Source organism: Ictidomys tridecemlineatus, chromosome 9 (assembly GCF_052094955.1).
Source record: "Ictidomys tridecemlineatus isolate mIctTri1 chromosome 9, mIctTri1.hap1, whole genome shotgun sequence".
Lineage (NCBI taxonomy): Eukaryota > Metazoa > Chordata > Mammalia > Rodentia > Sciuridae > Ictidomys > Ictidomys tridecemlineatus.
The window spans coordinates 145282759-145298869 of record NC_135485.1 but is presented as its reverse complement, the minus strand read 5'-3'; positions in this window follow the sequence as shown (position 1 = coordinate 145298869).

Here is a 16111-nt window from a genome sequence, read left to right as displayed (position 1 = left end):
ATTAAAGACAGGAAGTCAATTTTTTTTTTAGGACAATCATTACTTGATATTTCCATACAATCATTTGCAGGAGGCATTTTAGGGAGCCGTTATGAAACTCAGATGTCACAAAACTCAAACCAGGGCAAGTTATTTTCTGTGAAAATCACATAATGGCAATTTTTGAAGAGGGGATTAAAAATGGAGCTCATTTCCCTTGATTTAATAACTCCCCTTCACTGAAATCATGCAGGGCTTGGTGCAGCACAGACACGAATCTCCTCCGTCTCCCCTTAAGGACGGCGTGCTTGAGGCCCCCGCCCTCCTGGACTTCCAGGAAGGGCCCAGAGCACCTGAGCCCAGCTGGACAGCCACAAAGCCGCTCTGGGGCTGCAGCTCCATCCTGAGGTTTCTCTCTTCTTCCAAAGCTCTCAAGGCCCCTTTGGCCTCACTTTGAGTGTTGCCACTGCTCATGGCACCTCCTGCTTTACATTTCTGAGAATTCATCTATTTTTAAGAGGTAATTATCTTTGTGAGCCTCTTTGCCTTCAATTTTCTTTTTTTTTTCCTATAAGTTTTTTACTTATATGTGGTGCTGAGAATCGAACCCAGGGCCTCACACATGCTGGGTAAGCGCTCTACCAACTGAGCCAGGACCCCAGCTCCCGATTTTCCTGTTCCCGCTCTCTTCCTCTGCTCTGTGTTACTTTTACTTCTTCTCTTGGAGTTGGCAAATGCCATAGTTTTCTCCCGGCTTGTCCCAGAACGACAGATTCATCCTCATGTGCCGCTTCCATGGAGTCCGGGTACAGAAGAATGATTCAGAATTTCCACCAAAAATGGAAACAACTGGACACACATTTTTAGAAATGGTTGGCACATCGTTTTCTACATGTGTAACGTCTACCATTGTGTACACACTAGGTCATTAGAGAGACTGTCCTTTGGGTGGGTAAAGAATGGTCAAACGCTGCCAGTTTTACAGGGTCCATTAGTTACAATGCCATACCTGCATTTATCAGAGAGGCTAGGCAAATTTCTGGTTTTTGTTTTTTTACTTCAAGAAACCCCCCAAATATGTTTATTTTGAAACAAGCATACTTAGACCCCTTCCTGAGAAAATCACACTAGATTTACTTAGTGGCTTTAGAGGTCTCATTCCTGATGCACCATATGCAATGGCGTTGCTTTTCTACAGCTCAGTTACTCTCAGTGGTGGTCATTCATCACCACTTGCTGACTTTAGCTCAGGCTTAGTACAAGAACATTCTAGAAAAGCTGCGCATGTCCCAGTGCAGTGGCCGAGGGTGCTTCAGATCACAGGTGTCCTGCCTGCGGGTGCCCTTGTCAGCAACTCAATAAGCAGGACCAGTTGGTGGCTCAGCTCCCCCGCCTCTGGATCAAGGCCACATTTTACCAAGAGTCCTGTTTAGTAGAAAATTGGTCCAGCAATGATTTGTTGTTTTGTTTTCCTGTTAGTACCTGTACCAAACTGTCGAAGAAACAGGTTTCAAAGCTCTCCTTGAAAAAGAAGTTCTTATTTTTTTTTTACCTTAATGGGGGAACAGTTTTTCCAAATAGGACAGACCATGTTTATAAAGCCAAAATTACTCATGGTCTCAGCTAGACATTTTGTTTTAATTATATGCATAAGTTTACTTACTGTAGTGAGAAAACGTCCTGAGCACACCACACTGAAAAGAGAAGCAATGGTATTTCCTCCGTCTTATTTCAATGACATTTATCACAATATATTCATGAGTGCACGTTTTCTATACTCGCATGGGAGGAACAATTATTTTATAATATTGTATGTATAGGTACCAAATATTTGCAGTTGCCAGCTTATTGTGAATCTCATCTTTGAGAATGCCCATAAGTAGTTCGGAAGTGTGTTCTGAATCCACCCTTCCTCCCATTCTTATGCGGGATGCTCTGGGTGTAGATAGTTTGACGTTGAGGGTTTGTGCAGAACACATCTCACTTTCTGCATGGTGAGGTTGGCCTTAGACTGGGAAATAGAAGCTGGAGACACCACTGGGCTCTTGAAGGATTCGGCCATTAAAACTCAGGAACAGAGAAACAGAAAAAGACACAGCCCTCTGTTGAAAGAAATTCCATCTCAAAACAAGGATTACTGCAATTTTTCATTTACAAACAGATGTGAAATACATTGCCAAGGTACTGAGTAATGATTTCCCCTTGGAGAGAGCTAGTGTACAACACAGAGAAGTCCTCTGACATCTGTCCCTGCTGCCCTAGTATGAGCTAAATCTTGGGGGAGCCAAAGAAGAGACTAAGCACCAAATCAAGGTCTATAGAATATAAAAATAAGAGCAGTAAACTGCGTAGCTACAGTTTCACTTTGTGATCTCAGTTGCCCTCAATCAACTGTGGCCTCAAAATATTACTGTACAATAATATTCCTGGAGGGCGGGGGGGAGAGAGAGAGCGAGCGAGCACATTCAGGCAGCTGACCCCTGTAAGCAAACACCCGCGGTGTCTACGTTGCCTCCTTGAGACCTCTAAGTCAAACCTCGTGAAGAATCTGCTGCGTTTGAACCTCATGGATAACGTAAATTGACTCTGCCAACCTGTGGGCCTCGTTCACGTTCTGGGGGGAGATGACGTTTTCCCTTCCCAGGGAGTGTCAAGCTGAGACAGCTAGTTTTCCTGTCACGTGTCTGCACAGTGGGTGAGTTCTCCTGTGCCCTTGGGTGAGAAGGCAGCCATGTGCTGACTCGGCTTCGTGGGTGGAGCCCCCAACCTGGTGCCCATCCTCCTCTCCTGGGTGAGTTGCAGATTAGGATGCAGAGCTCTTGGCTCTGATGACACATGCTGTAGAAGAGGATTTCATTCCATCAGGCCCCTGTTTTTCTACGCCGCAGTCCATGTGGATGGGAACGTTTGCCTAAGTCATGGATTAAAGGACAGACAGTGGTTGTTACGGCCACCTTTACAGATAAGAACATTCTTTATTCTTCTCCCATTCGGGACACATTTTGTGCTCTTTAGTCATCGGATTTCTGGGTTCTATAATTTTCTCGATTTAGTTCTCATTCCAATTCTGTTCATCCTTGTGGGATTATTTCTTAAAAGCAAACCCCTTAATGAAGCTTCATTTTTTAAAAAAAATTTCATTTTTATTTCTGTTTTTAGTTGACACATGGTGATTGCACACATTTATGAGGTACAGTGTGACATTGTGAGACATATGTGCAACACGAAGTGTCAGATTAAGCTAATTGGTCACCCATCACCTCCAGCAGTGATTTCCTCTTTGTGTCAGAAACATTCAAAACCCTCTCTACGGGATATTTGGGAATGCAAAATTAATTGTTATCAACACAGTTGTCTCCTGTCCTATAGAATGTTGATCCATAAGATCAACTTCTTTAATGAAGGAATCTTCATTTTTGAGAAAAGGAGAAATTATTGTGTGTGTGTGTGTGTGTGTGTGTGTGTGTGTGTGTGTGTGTGCTGCCCCCACACAGAGTTCACCCCATGGGCCTCTAGACCTCTCAGAGCACAAATCTCTGTTGTTTTAAGAGAATGCTTTGTAGTAATTTGTTACAACAGTTCTAGAAAACTGGTGTAACATGGAGCGTGATGTCAGGTGAGTCCTTTATCTTGCGCATTTTTAAGGATGAGACCCACGACCAGAGGAGGATAGAGTGGCAAGGTTTATTTGAAGCAGGAAAGGCTCCCCTTGTTTGTGAGGGGTTCCACGGGAGGGTGCTGCTGGCTCTTCTTGGTGTGGGGGGTGGCAGTGTAAAAGGCTTTTCTGGTGGCCCAGTGCAGGTGATTGGTGGCGCTCATGCCATCCAGGACAGCCAAGCCCTTGGAGCTCTGAGCTCAGCAAACCAATCAGAGTGCACAAGTTGAATCCTATTTACATAACTCAGAGGACTGGCCTCTCCCAGGGCCTGGCAGGTCCTGGGTGAGAGGAAGTGCTTGGGGTGGGGTGGATTTTGTGGTGGGCCATTGCTAGGGCAGGATGGCCGCGGGGTGTGCCTGTCTCCCAGGATGGCGAGGCCCATCCTGTCTGCTGTGGGTGGCCCACCTTCCTGACTTACCAGCACCTTCCACAGTGGGTGCTTTGGACCTCCTCCTCTCTGGGCACTTTGACTTTGGTTGTCGTTAAGAGTTGCAGGCTTTTATCTTTTCTTTGAACGCTGGATTCTTAAAAACTCTTTTAGTTTCACTGTTTTCCCTGCAAGTTCATTCTCTGATTGTCAGAGTCTACCCGGTGCCGTGTGACAGGATGCTCTTAGTGTGATCTACCTTCATCCCGTTCTCGCTGGGGTGAGCGGGGGATCCAGGCTGGGGCTTTCATCAGGTGACTTCTGCCTTCCACAGGTTCTGTGATTGGACCTGTGCGGCCTTGAGTCTCAGCTTCGGGTGCTGCTGCTCCCCGAGGTCTTCACACTGGACCTCCGTTCCTGCCCTCCTTCTGATCCACCGTCAATCAGCAATGACATACCTTGGAGTAATGTTTTCAGGAGGGTCAGGGCTGGTGTATTTTCTAAGCACTGACATATTTCACCATTTCTTGCTTTTTCCAGGTATGCACTATAATTCAGTAATAAAAATGTCTCTCCCCAAACCCCAGAGCATTATTCGATTATCTCTGGCATTCATGATGACAGGTGAAGTGTGTGATGCTCCCAGTTTTTGTTCCTTTTGTAATTTTATTTCCTTCTATGTGTTCCAGAAATTCTTCTTTATTTTTAAAATTCAGAAAATTTTGTCTTTTTCTTCTGTATTTTAGAGTAACTTTTCAATGACCTCTTCTATTACATTGAATTAATCTTCTTTGAGGGACATTTATTATTGAATATTCATTTTAATTTGAATATTACAATTTTTTTTTTGCTCTTCTGCTGTGTCTTCTCACCTCATTCTGTCTTTAATCTCTCAACCTGTGTCTTGTTTTGTTTTGTTACTGGGGACTGAACCACCCCAGGGCTCTTTACCACTGAGCTATATCCTTAGCCATTTTTATTTTGAGTCAGGGCCTTGCTAAGTTGCTGAGCCTGGCATCAAGCTTTCCATCCTCCTGCCTCCGCCTCCCTAATTGCCGGGCCTAGGCAGCCTCACCTACTGGCCTCTCAGCCTATCTCTCACTCTTCATTATCTTGGCCTCTCAATCTGTCCTGCAGGGCCTTCTGCTCTTGCCACATAGAAGTTATTTTGTTGTTTTTGTCTCTATTCTGGTTGAACAAGGCCTGTAGAGCTTCCTGCTGGTCTGGATGTCTCCAGCTGATGGTCCTCAGGAGGACAAGGTCCTGTCCTGCTCTTCCCCTCCCCAGTCCCCCCAGCGTGTCCTCATGGCTCCGTTCTAATTCTGCGGGGGTCTGTAAGGGTTGTCGGCCTCACTGTGGTTGTGTGTGTGACCTTCACGCTGTCCACTCCTCCTCGGAGTCCTGGGGGCCGTCTTTCCAGCCCGCTGATGATGCAGGCACCCCGAGGTCAGGCGGCAGCCCTTGCGGTATCCCACGCTGACTCCCTGCTGTGCCGCGCGGTTCTGGAGAGAGCTAGTGTGAAACGCACTCTGGAGCCTCGCGGGGCTCTCCCTCTGTTTTTCTGTGAAGCTCTTTGACGCGAGGTCTGCGCAGGCATGCTGGTGATCCACCTCCCTCCTCAGGATTTGCAGTCTCGTGGGATGCTCAAGACACAGGCAGACTCCAGGACCAGGGCACACCACCGCCTGGACCGCCCAGGTCCAGACCCCGTGTTGTTCACTCAAAGGGTTCGCAGTGTTTTAAGGATGGTTTTTACCAACGATTTCTTCGGTGACAGGCCATGTTGTTTACTCCTAGCAAGCTCGTATGAGTAGAAATTCCTTTCATACTCTGGCAGCTATTTGATTACGAGTCCTGGTTTCGATTACTGGATTGATTACAGAGCACGATGTAGTTTGCATAGAAACTTCAGTGAAAGGCTGGGCGCTATCTCATCAGGACTTGGAAAACACATTCTCGACTAGGTTACAAGTAGGCTTCTCACGCGTGGGCAAGTTGGCAAGACCTAGTGTCTCCTGGTGACCCCGTTACCACGTCAAGCCTCTAGCAGGGGCATGTTGGCAGAGTTGGGGTGTACTGCCATGGATTGAAGATGAACCCCGTTCTGGGGCTTGCAGCACCCACATGTGACTCATGGCATGCAGCACTACCCAGAGGGTCTCAGCTCCTGGTGTCCAGGAGAGACCATCCTGAAGGGCAGAGGAGCAGGCCAGGGCACCCTGGGTTCACCAGCCTGTGAACTGAGCCTAAAGAGACCCTGAACCCAGGGACTGGTGGAAACAGTAGAGCCAGGCTCTCCCTGCCTCCCCTCAGGGGCCCCAGTGTCCTGCAGGGTGGGAAGCTAGGCGGAGGGCCTTGCTGGGGTTTCCTGTCATTAAAGTAGAGACTGGCCCAGCAGGGGACTCTTTTCTCCAGTGCCTGAGAGTGAGGAGAGGGTCCTCCAGGGCTGGAGACCCCCTACCCAGGAGTTGAGGCCTAAGGGCTTTACAGAGTTTTTTGGGGGGCTAATATAGCTGGGGGGTCGGGGGGTGAGGGGTACCTAGCATCATTCTGAGAGAAAAGTCCAGGGCTTGGTGTGTGAGCTGTGGAGAGAGAAAGGTTGGAAAGTCTATTCCGCCCGCCTGTGTCCTTTCCTCCTGAGTCTGCTGTTCAGCCCTCAATCCAGCCCCTCGGGTCCTGCCCCCCCAGCCTCCTGAATCCCACTGTATAGCCCCAGGTCACAGATTCTCACTTGAGCTTCAGTACATCCTTTGTGGAAGAAACTCAGTTCTAAATTATTCTAATTTCCCTTTAAACAGACTTTGAAATAGCCAGAACCCGATGGTGATCCTACCATGGACCTGTGATAGAGACGGGCCGGGGAAGCTCGGGAATCACCAGTGTCCAGGTGTCCAGCTGGCTGTGCCTCATGTGGGTGTGGCCACCTTGCCACTGCCTGCCACCCGTTCAGAAGCTAGAGCCGACTTCTCTCTTGGTGAACAGAGGGGAAGGAAGAAATCAGACCGTATGGCCCTGGAAGAGGGGCCAGGAAAAGCCCCCACCGGAGCACATCTGGGAATGTCAGGGTTACGGCATTCGCTACATGTTGTAAAAGTCCTGCAGACTTGGGTTCCTGTTGTAGTGGAGGTGGACATAGGTCATGGTTTAGAAATAACTGTAAAGCAGAAGGGGCCTGGGGAGGACCCATGCTTCCTTCTGCTAAGAAACTTCACGATGCCTCTGGTCACAGATGATTCCATCCCATAATCTCTGTGATAATCGTTGTTATGAATACAAAGACCTCTAAGGCTCAGACATAGATTCTGTTTTAAAATAAGCACCCAGACAAGTGGATGTTTTATTCAAAGCTCACCTGAGCCTCACGAGTCTAGAAAATGCTTAAATTCATGAGCATTTAGAAGTCTCCTGCCCGATTGGTAGCTTTGGCTCTGTTTGCAAGACGCCAGGCTCTGGAAAGGCTCCACCTGGTCTGATGTTCTCCCTGGCACTCGTAATGTGAGATGCTCATCTCCTCGGGGCGTGGGGTGCCCCCTGGTCCTTTCCCTATTAGCAGCGTGAGGCTACCTGCGGACACAGATTCTCCAGCTTCTCGTGGCCGTGAGAATCCTCTCCTCTCCCAGCCTCAGTGGCAGCTGGCTGCATGCCCCGTAGCTTACGTGGCTTATGGGACTAGGGCTGTGACACACCCAGGGCCAAGACCACCCTCTGCCTCAAAGTGCAGCCTGCAACAGCAGTGGAGGAGCTGTGGTCCTCTCCAGGGAGAATCCCTCCACAGCATCTCTGAGCCCACCTCCTTCCCAGACGGGAAGTCCTGGGACGCACAGCTCTGTCTCAGCCACCGCACACCAGGGAAGACAGGAACAGTGTCTGTGGGCACAGCCGACGTGGCTGGAAGCTCTGGGTCTGCCAGGGTCCAGGACGTGTACCTGCCTTAGAACCAGTGGGTACCGAGTCCCAGGCCAGAGGCCTCACTCCGGGGCTCCCACCAAACCCGGCCTGGTGCCTGTCAGGCAATACCCAGCCAACCGCGGCTCAGGCAGGGAGAACAAGCCCCCGCCCACTCCCCCTTTTTTCCCACTCCCAGGGTTTCCAGGGTCAGCCCAAAGGAGATCTTCAAATGCCCCTTGTCCAGCAGTTCTAGGGAGCCATGCCACCTGACCAGTTCTGCTCTCTGCAGGGGCTAGGCCCACGAGGGACAGCGCCAGCCACCTGTGTGGCACCTTTTCAGAGGACTTCGGTTCTCCCTAGGTTCTAGGCGCGCGCTGGCGAGTGTTGAAGGTTAATGACTTTCACTAATGAAATTTTCACTAATGAAACCAGCATCACGAATTCTTAACCGGGAATGCTCCTAGGGAAAGAGATTTCTGTTTTGCATGAGCCCTGGGATGATTTTCTCAGTGCACTCAGTAGTCACGCTGCTGTTATTGGTGGTGATAGTCTGACCACTTACACAGAGCCCTGTGCAGGGCACCTAGAGCCATTAACTAACAATCCCTGTGAGCTGCCGAGGCTCAGAGTCCTGCCATCAGACCCACAGGGAGCACAATAGAAAGGGCTCTGAGCCCAGGGGTCTGGCTTCAGAGTCGGGGCTGTGGACCCCCACCCTGGGCTGTCTCTCTTTGAGCCCCTTTATAAGAAGGCTGGATCAAGCTCATTGCCATAGAGAACTTTCATTTACCGTGTTATAAGGAGGTGTGCTAAGCTGGGCCTCGTGATGAATTAAGGTGACGTATTTCTAACTCTGGGGCCTGAAGTCACCTAACAGGTGTGAGATGGACTGGGACTGGGAGGTACCAATTATAAGAGAGTTGGTAGTGGGCATTAAGGACATTTGATAGGTGAAATGAGTCAGTGTATGGTGGAGAAGGTGTGGCTGCCATTTGGCAGACTCCAGCCTGCCTACGAATGAACGTCTGTCCCTTTATCCCCACCCTATGTGTCTGTGTTGGTCAGCTTTCCCTAACTGTAACAAAGGGCCTGAGATAAATGACTTAAAGGAGAAAAGATTTATTTCGGCCCATGTTTTCAGACTTTAGTTTCTTGGGCCTGTGGAGGGGGAGATCATGGTGGTGTGCCCGGCCAAGGAAACTGAGCAGGGAGGGGATGAGGGGCCAGGGTCCCAGTGTCCCCATTCAGAGGCACACCCCAGGACCTGACCTCCTCCACTAGACCCCGCCCCTCCCCACAGTGTCACGCGGGGCCCAGGCCTTGTAGCACATGGGCCTTGGGGCACATCTGGGGCTCAAGTCACAACCACCTCTTCCCACGGGGCTCCACCGCAGCAGCTTGGTCTGTTACTGCCTCTCCTGACCACCACCAGGGCTTGTTCAGAATCTTCTGAAAGTGCCGTTTCTCCAAAACTCAACCTGTTCATGTCGTTCCTCTCAAATTACATGGTAAATGTACCAAAGGTAAAAACGAAACCCCACTTTTACTTACCTTTAATCTCCTTGTATCCGTTAGTGGGATATTTAATTCCTGTGTTAATACAGGCCAAAGCTGAGTCTGCCTAGGGAAGACCCTACCCAGGAGACCTTCACCTGAATCACAGCCCTACACAGACGTTAGTTACCTGCGAGCCGTTTCTGGAATTCTTCCTGCGTTATGCGTGCCTAGCTGCAGTATTGTCAACGCCGTCCTCAGATGCCTGAACCCAGAAAAGCACACATGAGACCACAATGTTCCCTAGGCAGATTGACTCAGTGTTGTTTGCCTGGGTGACTGGAAAATGTTCTGATTCGACCATGAAGGCCTCTCTAATTGTCACAGCAGCGAGAAACACAAGGAGCGAATAGGATCAAGATGCTTGGACTCCTTGCAGCGTCCCAGAGAGACGGGCCACAGCAGAGGTGCCCACATGACCACATGTGTGCTGAGATGGCTTGGGCACTGGCTGACACTGTGAGTAATGACACACCGCCCAACGCCCTTTCAGACCTGCCATGCATTCAAACACCTGTTCACAATCAGAGTCCACTGTCCTATTTGACTTTATTTGATATCTTCATTTTAGAATATAAATTTACATGCAAAATAGCTCTATTTTTAGGTCAAGCAAACAAGAATGATAATATTAAAGAAGTGAATGAGCCTTGGAAAGACCCATGAGTGGATTTTCCACTGAGTGGGTAGAGGACACAAATCCAGTGTGCTCACTACAGGCACCTCATGGAGAACCTTCTGGAAGGTCACACTGTGGTTGGTCCCACGTCAGTTTCAAGGCTAGGGCGTTTCAGATAGCAGCTGTATGGGAAACGTGGCACAGTACTTTGGAGGTTCATCGGGTGACCTGTGACTGTTAACAGCATCTGTCACACGTACCCCAACCACCTTCTCCATTCTTGACAGTGCGAGATTGTGACAGGACCGAGGACCGGCAAATGTCACAGCTCCTTTAAAAAGCTCCTCTTCTCCTAGAATTCTATTTTTGTCTTAGGAGTCAAGTTAGAGGATTGTAAATAGTGGCATTGTCTCTTGGCAGAAACCTTCTGTGAACATTTTTCTGCATGTGCTTACCCCAAATTATCTGCAGTTCTGTGAATCCTAAACATGGAGTCACGAGTTCTTCACTTGTGTGACAAGTTCAAGTGGCTTGAGCTGCGAGGTCCCGTTTCTCTCTGAGGCCAAGGTGCTCTCCCCGCAACCGTGGGCTGAGAGCCCCCCACCTGCCAGGAGGGCTAGGTACCTGGAATATGTCCCTTGGAGAGCCTCTGTCGAGGTGGTTGGGCAGCTCAGAGACAGACCACAACCAGAGCGTGATAAACATGCACACTGTGGTGTTAGAGTGTGCTAGACACTAGAAAGGACTGCCAGCAAGCAGGAAGCAGCCAGTGTGACGAGTGGCCCTGCCCTCGGTGGAACAGGAGCCGTGGGCAGAGCCAGGGGCCGCTGCCTGGGCAGGTGCAGAGCTCTCGTTCCACCGGAGGGATGAGAAGGTAAAGGGAACCCGCAGACTGTCTGCTTTGGACATCTCCCAAGGACAGGAAAGGAAACTTGGTAGAAGGCCACCTTGGGGCAGACATTTCTTAGGTTCTGCCACTGTTAGCTTTTTAGAGTCCTTAAGAATAATCACATAAGATAGATCATCTATATCCCATCCAATTAAGGGGAAATGGAGGGTAGAGAAGGCATGACATTCTCAAAAGTTCACAGCTAGTACTTACAGAGGAAGTCTCTGGCTCCAAACGCCAACATTTTGTCAGATGATATTGGGACAGTTTTTGATTTTTGCCTAAGACTCATTTCAAACCAACCAGAAGATAAGACAAAACATATAAGATAATAACGTTTTGCCATTTTTGTTAGTTTCCTTTTTTTTTTTTTTTTTTTTTTGCATTTAGAATATTTTCCCACTGGACAGACAGTGTTAGGTTGTCAGCAAGTTAACTGGGATTTCTTTACTAACTGCTGAAGACCTCTGGTGTTTGTCCCTGTAGCTCACCTGTTCTGTGAGCATGGTGCTGTCTGAGCCTGTAATCCTCGACTGTGTTGTCCTTATTTGCTCTCTGTATATCCAGCTCCTCTGTTAGAGTCCCTGGAAATTCTCTCACCCATTCTATGGCTTCCTCCCCGCGACTGTTTATCATGAAACAACACAACAATGAGGATAAAACATACAAATGCATGTCTTAGTCACTTTTCTGATCACAAAGGCAGTTTTCCCACCATTCCTTGTTGGTGCCTACCACCTTTGGGTGTCTGGAAATGCCAGGTGTCTCATTCAGGGGTTTCTACAAGTGAGTTCCGTGGGGTGAGACGGATTTTCTGCCCTTGGGAGGTGATCATTAAGTATTTCCCTAGCAGGTTGGTGTGGTTCTCACTCTGACTCTGGTGTTCCACAGCCCTCCATTACTGGGAGGAACCCAAACTGCTGAACGGTGTATTCATGTATTTTTAAAATTTCTCCTTTCCCAACATTGACATCTGAATGAGATGGCTGGCATTTCTCCCAACTTCCTTCTCAGTTTTGTTTTCCAGGTTACAGCAACTTTATGGAATCATCTGGGGCTTGATCCTGTGTTCTGACTTCTAGAAGTTTCTGTGGGGTGGGGATAGCTGAGCTGGGAGCAGCTGGCTTGGAGGCCAGCCTGGACCTGGAGTCTTATTTGTGGGAAGACTTGTGACATATTTCAACCTTTAAAACAGACTTTACTGTTTTCTGTCTTCTTTGTCTGTTCATTTTGGTAAGTTACATTTTTTTAGTGGTTAGTTTAATCTCTGAATTTAAAAAATTTCTACCTCAGTTTTTTTTGGAATATTGTTCTTCCCTTTTAACGTGTGTATGAATTATGACATCCACTTTTATGTTACTGATATTGGTTGTTTTTCCCCTTTCTATTTTTCTTGCTTAATCCTTCCAGAAGTGGGTCAGTTTTACTGGATTTCTGAGAAGCCAGTCTGGGCCTTGTTGATCTTCTAAAGCAAGCTCACTTCTGTCCCCCTGACTCCTACTCCACAGCCTTGTCACCCTCCTCCTTCCCGGCCGCGGTGTGGCTGGACTGGTCACTAAGTCAGCTCCTTAGTGTGGCTGTGCTGTCTTCCTTCAGGCACATGCCAAGCTACAGGAGCAGACCTCAGGTTGGCTCGCATTTCATTTCAAAATATTTTTAAATTTTGATGTGAGTTTAAAAGAAAGTATACTACCTGATTTCCACACATGTGGGGTCTGTCAAGTTTAAAAAATTGATTTCTAATTTCCTGTCATAGAAAATGGCCTGACGATTCAATCCTTTGCAATTTGTTGAGCTTGCTTGTTAGCTCAGGGCATGGGCAGTTTGTATAGAGAGCCACAGGGTAGAAGATGCCCATCCTGTTCTTGGTTGATGGACGGATCCACGCAGTCCACTGGGTCAAGTGTGAAAACTGGGCCAGCCATGTTCTTCATGTTGTTATTTCCCCGCTTCTATTATATTCTTGTAAAGCTTGGGTTACCATCTTCCATCTTGATTTTCAATTTGTGTTTGTATCCTTCTGGTTTTGTCAATATTTTATTGAACACACTAAAATTTAAAATGTGTGACTTTTTGGTGAGCTGGGATCTACTGCACCTTTTCCCATTGGGAAGTGGCCCTGGTAAAACACAGCAAGGTGTTTCGCTGTGATGAGTCTCTTTTCTGATATTGCTACAACAAGACTATTGCTTAACGGGGAAGTACTAATACTTACAAGGCATATCCATGTTCAAATTTAATGTCTTAACCTTTCTATATTCTTATTTTTATTTGTAACATCAATAAAACATTTTTTTTTGCATTTTAATCTATCTTCACCTTTGAATGGCCCAGAGCTCATTTATATTTAATGGGATTATTGGTGTGTCTTGGTTCAAACTCTACCATCCTCTTTGTGCTCTTTGGCCTGTATTGGGTTTTCTTATTTTTGTCTGCTTTTCTTTTGTGTTTGTATTATTTCTTGTGATTGCATTTTCTTTCTACCTTTTTGTTGGAATTTATGATGTTCTATTCTCTAGCAGCTACTGTGCAAAATCCAGACTCTTGCCGGGCACCCACACTCACTCACGCTCACTCCACCGTCTTTCCTAAGGGGATGTGGAGGAGGAAACCTGGACCAGCAGCCACAGAGTCTATTCTCTTCCCATTTCTGCAGCCTCGAGAAATGAAGGCCGGGGCATGCAGCTGAGCTTGAACTCTGCGCCTGTGCCCCAGGCCCGGTTCCTTCCTCACACCCTGGAGCTGACTCAGCAACTTCCCCAGATGGCGAGAATTCAATCTATTACTTGGTGTATCAAGAAGCTCAAGATCTCTTATTTGATTCATTGTAGAATTTGTTCAGAGTTCCAGATTTTTTTTTAAGAGAGAGGAGAGAGAGAGAGAGAGAGAGGGGAGAGAGAGAGAATTTTTTTTTAATATTTATTTTTCAGTGTCCGGTGGACACAACATCTTTATTTTATTTTTATGTGGTGCTGAGGATCGAACCCAGCGCCCCGTGCATGCCGTGCGAGTGCGTTACCGCTGGAGCCACATCCCTAGCCCCCCAGATGTTGTTTTTGTTCGAGTAAAATCTGAAATATATTAAGAACGCCTACTGCTGTGTTGCCGCTTTTCTTTTCTCCTCTTGGATGTCTTCCTGAGAAGTGCTGCAGAAATCCTGTCCTGACGTGTGGGGGCCAGCTCCTTCCTGCTGCCCTGAGCCCCGGGAACTTGGCCCCCGGTTAGACTCTTCTGAAATTGTCCTGCTGCAGCTCATGTTTTGATTTGGGGATTTTCCCAGATGCTTCATAAGCAGATCCCATGTGTTAAAATTTGTGGAAATTCGCGTATTTCTCACTGTGAGGCCTCCAACTAATCAGTACCTAAATTGGGAGCTGTTAGCCTGTTAGCTGAGATGAGGAGATTTTTGTTTAATTTTATTTCGTTCTATTATTTGCGTATTGTATGTTTAATCTGTTCTCTATTCCATGCTTTATTTTGAAAAATTTCAAAGGGTTTTTAAAAAGCTCTACATTTTAACATTCTGAGTAACTTGAATTTTTATGTAATTATCTTCTTTGGCTACCTAAATTAAAGACATATCCATATAAAGTAAATCAAGATAAATAAATGAGAAATGTGTTTACTTCCAATAGGAGGCTATTCCTCTGCTAAAACTTGACGCCGATTTTTAATCTCAGAATCATAGCATCACACAACATTCAAAAATTGGAAGGAACTTAAGTACCATGTCTGCAGCCTGAGCCTGTCTCCTTGCACTGATGAGGAACCTGAGACCAGAGCTTTACAGATAGGTAAGGGCTGCCTTAGTCCTAGAGCCCAGGTTTTCTCATTCTTTATATGAATCTCAGAAACATCTACCATATGTTTTAAATAGAGTGGTTCCAGGATTCATGAAGTTTCATTCTGAAATATGGCCATGTGCGCGTAAGTCTAAAATGTTGGTGTTTCCTCAGATACCCAGAAGTGAATCTCAACGTCTCCGAATTCCTTACTGGGGAGGAGCTCCTTTGCAGCCACTTGGATAGGACCAGGGATTTGGAGGCCAGGAGCAGATGAACAGGTCTTCAACGAGTCACACTAGTCAGTGTCAAATGCACTTCCTGCAGACCCCCACTGTTTCCCCAGCTCTCCCCAGGCGCCCCTTGCAGATATTTTACCGCGCCCCCATGGGGTTCCCTTTCTTTAGAGAAGCTTTCCACCTGGGCAGGTCTCCAGCCCCATACGTGTTTCTGCCCACCATGGGGGAAGGTCCTAGAACAGGGAGGGCCATAGGGGAATGGCCAGGTCACAGAGGGCACTGCAGTCCACAGGGAGGGCTTGTGTTTAAGGATGGGATGCGGCTGAAAGGCTCAATAACATCTGTTTTTAAGGTTTTCATAGGTGCCTTTTGGTAAGGCCGTAAGTGTGACTGGAGGGAGCCTGGCAGAAGACTCTTGGAGAGGAAAATGGATGGAGCCAGGAGATATTTAGGCAGTAAATCGAAAGGATACAGATGGGGAAATTTTGTGGGTGTTGTTGATGGCAAAGCGATGACAGCACTTCCAGGCTCTCCCATCAGAGGTGGGGGACTCTTGGCTCTGTTGAATGTGGCCTGGCCTGGTGACCTGCTTGGGCCAATGGCACACCAGCAAATGGGGCTTGGAAAGCATTTGCACAAGGGGGTCTCTCTCACGGAGCTTCCCCAGCTGTGAGCCACGAGGGTGCTGCTGTGGAGAGGGAGGCTCGGCTGGTGGAGCTGTGGACTGCCAAGGCCATGTAGGAGAACGTCCAGGCTGGGCACCACCGCACTGCTGACCTGCTGCGTTCACAGCCACACACAGGGGCCCGGCCCAAGACACTGTATTGTAGGGTGGAATGTCATACAACAGGCGCCAGCCGGTACCGAGTGTGGAGCAGGGGCAGGTCTGTGGAATGAACACCACTGATATTGCTAAGGGATATACATTCCACGAGAAGCTCTGTCTCCTCTCATCCTGATGTGAACAGTTGAAATTGCACTATATCCACTCAGATAATGGCCCATTGTATATGCATTAATTCTATTAGTCAAACAAGTCTTTCTTTTAAAGATTTATGTTCAAATTCATCTTTCATTTATTGCAGTTTGTTTTCTTGAATACAGTATTTTGTACTATTAGTTGATGTTTATAGAGC